A 7,620-nucleotide genomic window follows, 5' to 3' on the forward strand; every position below is an offset into this window, starting at 1 on the left:
CATGTAAGCTATGCTATGGACGTCCGTCGCGGCGATCCGCTAATGTTGGCGCCGTTGCCAGGGAAGAGTTCCTAGACCAGAGTATTCACTAGAGCACTCTTGGTAGCGTAGATAGGTTAGGATCATTTTCACTATCATTTAGAGTAGGAGAGGTTGGAACGGGGTTTCCAAGGCTCTCGAGGGTGGCCGGGGATCGGGGATCACCTAGGACCTTCACTTAGATTAGGGAGTGGATTGAGTAAGGAATGAGTGCGAGACATTCATTGCCTTCTTGATGGCACACCATATGCATATCATTTAGGATTTAGGACTCTTGTGAGCTCTTTGGAGCAATCTTTTCGTACCGTTTTTCATTGTGTTTTTGTTGTTTTGTTATCTTTTTAGCATTGTTTTTACATAGATTAGATGTTTGTTTATGTTTGTTAGGAGAGTAGGGTAAGTAGATAACACCCACATCCGCCCCGGAAGATTCATTCATACACATGCAAGTTTGAGAAACAGAACGTTTTTTGATCATTTCATTTGCTTGTGTTTGAATAAGATAAAAGTGTCCATATTTGATATTCCATACATCAGTACAATGAGATTTGCATGCTTAACACCTGCAGAAAACAGTTTGAAAAATCTGTGTTTTTGCAGACTTCCATTAGACACGCGTGTCTAACAGAAAGTGGCAGAATTTTGACTGTTTTGCATGTGGTTGATTGCACAGCACCTGCACATAGCATCTTTGCTTATTGATATTCATTGTGAGAAATTTTAGTGCCCAAATCACTGATTTGAGCAAGTTGGACATAAGTTGCCATTTTGCTTGTTTAAGCAAGCTTCTTAGGTCCAAATACTACCAAATTTCAGGAGAAGACTCCCCAAGCATTATCCAAACACCTGCAAGAGCTAAAGTTGCAAAAGGCTGAAGTTTCATTAGACATGCGTCTAAGGAATTTGACTCAAAACTGACACCTGACCTCATCAAACCTCTTAATTGAGTTGCCCCAGCATAATCAAGCACAAATCAAGGCTCAAAATCATCAAATCACCATCTGGCATTAGACACGCGTGTCTAAGGCAGGAAGAGGAGGATTTGATCATTTTGCTTTTTGATTACATGATTGGTATCCTCATCTGGTTCATGACATTTCTATCCTAAAATTCATAAAAAGCTTTGTCTGCAAGTGACAGGCATGTCTAACATTAGACACGCGTGTCCAAGGATCTTGGGATAATTTGCATAACTGAGGTGACATATCTCATCTGCATACATCATACATTGCATATACCAGGGGATTACTCATTTGAGTGACAGGATCAAGTAGCTGCAGTTCAAATCTGCGGTAAAAACTGACTAAAAAGGGTCAAACAGTGGGCAAAACAGGTCCAAATACCAAGAAACCTTGAAAGAGCACTGTACATATATAGGGGAACACAGCTGTACAATCAACTGTTCAAAAACTTGCAGATTTCTTAGACACGCGTGTCTAAGGGATCTAGAGCTGGGCAGGTCAAAGTGAGCAGAGACGCAAGAGAGCTTCGACAAAGAACACAACACAAATTAAACTGTTCTTCATCATGATGATTACAATATAGTACCCATCCGTACTATTCACGTAAATCTCAAATTCAGAAGACTCTAGTGTTCAAAGTCAGCAAAACATGACTGACAATTCTTTAGAAGCCTCTTCGTTAGGTTCTCTAATGCAATTAGATGCCGGACCTATCCACTACTTACCAAGCCCATATGGTTTCACAATGTTCTATGAAAATTATTTGGGGGTTAGGTTTGAATTGATTTATCCAAACCCTTCAAATAATGTGCATAAAAAACCTTGGCTAAGGATGCTTCAGGAGCCTAAAAGTAAAACCATTGTGTACCAAGATGACAATTCTAATATCTTTAGGCCCGTCCATCCATTAAACTTGCCCGATGAAGAAGCCAAGGGCTGGTGTCCTTTCTTATCCCGCATAGACCCTAGAGATGGTCAAGTTCTCACTCTCCATCAAGGTCAAAGGAATAGTGAGCTAGAGGCTATGTTAGCCCAAAGAAACCTGAGCACCCCGACTCACAAGGTTGAATCACTAGAAGCCAGAGCACTAGTTTGATTAGTAGACCAATAGTGCTACTAGCAATGATCAACAAGCTTTAAGGCCAACTCTAAGCCACCCACCAGGATTTAATCCCAGGATAACTTCACAACCCATGCAAGTTATAGAAGATTCAAGGAAATGTGAAGGCCAGGTAATGAAAAACCAAGAGCTGCCTATGCAAGATCAAAGAATGCTCCCTCATGGTCCAATGGTACCAACAATTGAAGGCTCAAGCTACTATCAACAATCACCCAACAATGGCAGAGCTATACAGCCTATAAGTATCTCTAACTCTACTCTTCACATGCACTACACTCATCAAGGATATAGAGCCCCCACAACCAACATGGCATCATATACAGGAGCACAATCAGCTGCACAACAAGCATTCATTTCACATGACACATTAAGGAGAGCATTGCAATTGCAAAACCCTACACAAACCTATGCCATTAACGCACATGTAGCTGAGCACATGAGGTCACAACATGCATTCCTACTAAGAAACTATCTTAAAGGGACACAAGATTCACCAAAAGTGGCTCACATAGGCACATCTAAAGTACATGAAATCTCTCAAGATGCCTGCATATCACCAGAAAGTGAGCACCTCAAGTCATCAAAAGAGTACTTAGACTTAGGAATCCCCACATCAGAGCCACAAGTAGCCATTGCACATCAAAGCCAAGCATGCATAGAGAAAGCAAAAGAAATCCCTCAACACATATCACCTTCACCTGGGGAACTGCTTGGAAAGGGGGGAGCTCCCGTATTCATTTTCGGCACCACCAATTGAGTCTTCATCTGAGGTAGTAGTGTCTTCATTACTTTCTTGATTCAAAGTGGACTCATACTTGATGTTTACTTGTTTTCCCTGCTTTAAGTCATAAACAATTGGCCCATCCTTCTTGATGACAAGAGTACATGCCCCCCATTTTTGATCGACATTTACTGCTATCAACCATGGCCTACCTAGGATTATAGGGTAGCCCCCTTGGTAGCCATTACATAAAAATCCACGCATGCATCAATGTTACAAACTGTGACTTTCACCCCTTTTACCACACCCAAGTATTGCACACTAGAATTATTTGCTAATTTGGCATTGCATTTTGAGTTCTCCAAAACCTCCAATCCTAGCTTATGCATAGTCTTTTCAGTGATTACACACATTTGTGCCCCCCCATCTACATATACATTGGATGTTTTTCTACCCTTAATATAAGCATCCACTATGGGCTCTACATCCTTTTGGGTTTCTACCTTAAGTGATTTAATGATAGGGTAAACCTTCTTCTTCGGAATTCTTGTGCTTACTACCTTAGGCCATTGGTGCCTAACCTTAGGAGCTACTTGCAATAGTTGAGGCCAAGTGATGTTAGGCTTTTGTGTTTGCAAGTCTTCTAGCAAATTATATGGCTCAAGCTTCTCACCCAAAGGAAAATCATCCATGGCAATTTGACGACGGGGGTGTCGAGTCTTCTTCTTCTTGCTACTCTCTCCTTCATTCAAATGCATTTGCTTATGCTCTAACAATTGACACCACAATTCCTCATGTTTTTAGACTGCTCCCCCAAGCAGACAAATGAATGGAGAGCTCAAAGGATTATGGTGGGAGCTCAAAATTTTGAAGAGAGCATTTTGGGCGTGAAGAAAATGAAGACTAGTAGTTTAATCTGTCATTTTGTAGAGGTCCAATGGATTAATTTTGACTCATATTAAATTTTGTGAAAAGGAATAAGGTTTTCATTAATTTTTATTAAGGTCAAATTAAGGCTAAAAATAGCCCCACGCCCAAAAAGTTGTAACTTTTTGAACCAGTAATAGAAATCGTACTCTCAAAATATGAGCGTGAGGGAGGGGCTCACAGATGCTTAGCGGAGACAGCACTCAATCTCATGTACACATCCTCATTCTCTGTCTATTTCTTCGTGATCACCTGTCCTCATCTCCCGTGAACAGTTGCACCATGTGTGAGTCGTACCCATGCGTGGCAACATGTTGAGATTGTAAAGGAGTATTACTACTACAAAACAATGCCAAAACAAGCCCAAAGGGCTTGTAATTTTTTATTTTTGACATTTGGGGGCCATTTCGACCTTTGTTTAGGCTCCGCAAGGTCTGTGCAGGCATTTTCGTCATTTTTGTAGCAAGTTGACATCTGCATTTTTTTGCATTTCTGGCAGTTGGTGGTCAATACCCACTATTCCATGGGTATTTCTGAAGGTTTGAGATCTATAGGTGGTAGATCTATTGCTTTAGATCAACACTTCTTGTAGATTGTAGAGTTTGCATTACATTTTTGACATTCATGTGTGTTTGTAGGTTGTGGTTGAAGATACTAGAAGTTAGTTTGAGCTTCTAAGTGCTCACAGGTGTTTTGCATATTGCAAACATTTGCTATGAGAGACAAGGTTTTTGGAGTGCACGCTTTGCTAAATTTTTCATTTTCACAATGTATATATAAGACATTGTGGGCTCACTTAGTTTGGATAAACTGTAGCAGCAATTGTGACAAAGAGACTTTTATTATGGATATATATTCAATGTGGATGTATTTGGCAATAGCATAGCCTTTTGTAGAGGGTCATTGTGAGGTTTTGTAAAGCTATCATACTCTGAGTGTGGCATAGTAGTATGGTAGTGGATTAGGTATACTGAAGCGATTGCTGCTTGACATCCCCACTGTGTCTGCATCGACAATAGGATGTATGTTTATGTGGATAGATCAGTGATTGGATTGCATATTGATTTCTAGATATTGTATCATTGTTTCTTCTCCATATGGGTATGCCATTTTATGCCATGGTCATAGTTTTGACACATTGGTTGATAGACAGTGACAGATTTAGCCATTCAAAGTGAGCAATTTTTTGCACTAAGATCAGTTTTCCTGGTTGACATAATGCTCCTATTATAGGAAAGACTCTGCTAAATTTTTGCCAGGTGTATATGTTAATTTACATTGGGGGGGGGGGGAAACTAAATTTCGCAATATGTGTACATATAGTAGGGGTATTAATATTTAGCTTAAAGGATGTAAAAATTTAAATATAGGGGTATTTTAAATATATATTTGCTTGAACGTGATAATCATATAGGATTTTATAGAGTGATGCCACCCTGAGACCACAACTAAGTTATAATGGACATTTGTAAGTACCTTAGCAAAAGCAAGGGTCGCATTCAGAAGGACAATAGGTGCAAGAGGCTTTGAAGTAGTAAGCATCCAACAAGTGGAATGTCATGTGCATCACAGATGCCATGGACATTTCCAGGGCTAGATCCAGAAGAGGCAAGTAGAAAAAGACTATGAACCAGTAGAGCCAGAATATAGGAGCTTCAGGTGTAGCATCTGAAGTGAGCATGGAGCAGGACAAGTGGGATCATGGAGGGAAGCAGTCGGCTGAAGCACATGAACCCAGACTAGGGCTGTCGGCTGCAAGGGAAAGAGGATGTTGGCTGTCGGCTGAGCCAGCAGATAAGGGCAGCAATAGGCGCCAGAATCAGGACCAGTCGGCTAATTAAATAAGCATTTAATGAATTCAGAACTGGCCGACCAGCAGTCGGCCAGCTCCTACCTTGTCCAAGAAGCCTATAAAAGGCATCAAGTGCTCATAGCATTGATCATTCCACCCACTAGGGGTGTGAGTCAATAGGAGGTCCCATAGGGGACAGAATTTAGGGTTAGGAACCTTTTTATGAAGGCAGCCCATGGCTGCAAAGATCTGTACCTTTTTTGTACATAGTATATACTGAAATTCTAGCACTTCTCACTCTCTCTCTCTACTCTCTCTCTACTTGCGTTTTTGCATCATAGTGCGTTTTTGCATCAGAAGGTCTTCAAGAGTGTTTAGGGCTGAAAGAAGACTCTCAGAGCTTCCGCGCGTTACATTGGTATCAGAGCATCAGGCTCAGCAAAGCTAAACACTGATTCAGTCCCAGATGATGGTGTACAGGTCCAAGGTACAGGAAAGTACACGGATTCGAAGCCCAAGGCGAGGAGCACAGAAGCGGGAAGAACTCCCAGGAGGTTTGTTGGTGGTGTTCCACAGTGCCAGATGGGGATGGCAGTTCCGTGAGCCAGATAGGTTCTAAGGGAACGGTCCCAAGGGAGGTTGATCCTCCAAGGGTGATGTGAGAATGCCAGACTCAGTTCCAGGAACGAAGACCAAGACGGTGTTCAGAGTCAGGGCAGGAATGGATTGTGGACTAGAGGAAGACCAGATGCATAGATCTTCATCAGAGACAGAGTGGTTTGGAGAACAGACCGGATTTTCAGAGAAAAAGGTTTGCCAGGGATGGATGATGACAGAGGGACTTCGGAACAGGATTGGGATGATGACAGTCATCCAAGAGCAGGTTGGATTCCCGTCATCAAGTTTAGCAGAGGGGGATGTCATGTGCATCACAGATGCCATGGACATTTCCAGGGCTAGATCCAGAAGAGGCAAGCAGAAAAAGACTATGAACCAGTAGAGCCAGAATATAGGAGCTTCAGGTGTAGCATCTGAAGTGAGCATGGAGCAGGACAAGTGGGATCATGGAGGGAAGCAGTCGGCTGAAGCACATGAACCCAGACTAGGGCTGTCGGCTGCAAGGGAAAGAGGATGTTGGCTGTCGGCTGAGCCAGCAGATAAGGGCAGCAGTAGGCGCCAGAATCAGGACCAGTCGGCTAATTAAATAAGCATTTAATGAATTCAGAACTGGCCGACCAGCAGTCGGCCAGCTCCTACCTTGTCCAAGAAGCCTATAAAAGGCATCAAGTGCTCATAGCATTGATCATTCCACCCACTAGGGGTGTGAGTCAATAGGAGGTCCCATAGGGGACAGAATTTAGGGTTAGGAACCTTTTTATGAAGGCAGCCCATGGCTGCAAAGATCTGTACCTTTTTTGTACGTAGTATATACTGAAATTCCAGCACTTCTCACTCTCTCTCTACTCTCTCTCTACTTGCGTTTTTGCATCATAGTGTGTTTTTGCATCAGAAGGTCTTCAAGAGTGTTTAGGGCTGAAAGAAGACTCTCAGAGCTTCCGCGCGTTACATGGAAGACTTTTGAAAGAGATAAGGCATCACAAAAGAAGGTAAGAGCCAACAAGCCAAACGAGCCACACCTAGTTAAAGAAGATAAAAGTGGAAGTAGTAGTAGCGATGAGCAGAGCAGCTACTTCAATGAGGACTCTACTACTCAGACTAGTTTTAACACTCCAATTAAAAGCTATAAAGCACAATTGAAGAGGTCAAAAGCCAGGTAGATACCACAACTAGCTTAAAACTTTGAGTAATTCCTCAAGCAGTGAGGGATCAGAGGATGAAATTCAAAAGGAGCACATGTATGTTCATGCGTGTTGAAGGATTAAGGAGCTGACATTAGAGTTGGACATGTTATGTGAAGCCCTACTAGCCTACAAGGCAATCCTAGAGAATTATGAGCAAAAAAGAAGAGGTGGGTAGAGATTATGACTACAGAGCCAACAGCTTTGAAGGACGACGTGGTGCCACCAAACCATCAAAATGGACTACAAAGTGCACAAGC

The 7,620-nt window shown here is 42.2% G+C and overlaps 1 protein-coding gene across 2 annotated transcripts in view; it reads right to left on the bottom strand.

Annotated features, from left to right (window-relative positions):
• Nucleotides 1–530: 530 nt before the first annotated feature.
• The window catches only part of LOC147637306 (uncharacterized), a 69,450-nt gene continuing 62,360 nt past the window's right edge, over nt 531–7,620 (bottom strand). The window contains exon 3 of one of the 2 annotated variants that reach the window (XR_015266372.1): nt 531–715. The gene's annotated coding sequence lies outside the window, so the exon portion shown is untranslated. The other variant, XR_015266373.1, reaches the window with a different exon arrangement.

The sequence above is a fragment of the Cibotium barometz genome, chromosome 7 (genome assembly GCF_041138505.1).
Source record: "Cibotium barometz isolate CiBa-2024 chromosome 7, ASM4113850v1, whole genome shotgun sequence".
NCBI lineage: Eukaryota > Viridiplantae > Streptophyta > Polypodiopsida > Cyatheales > Cibotiaceae > Cibotium > Cibotium barometz.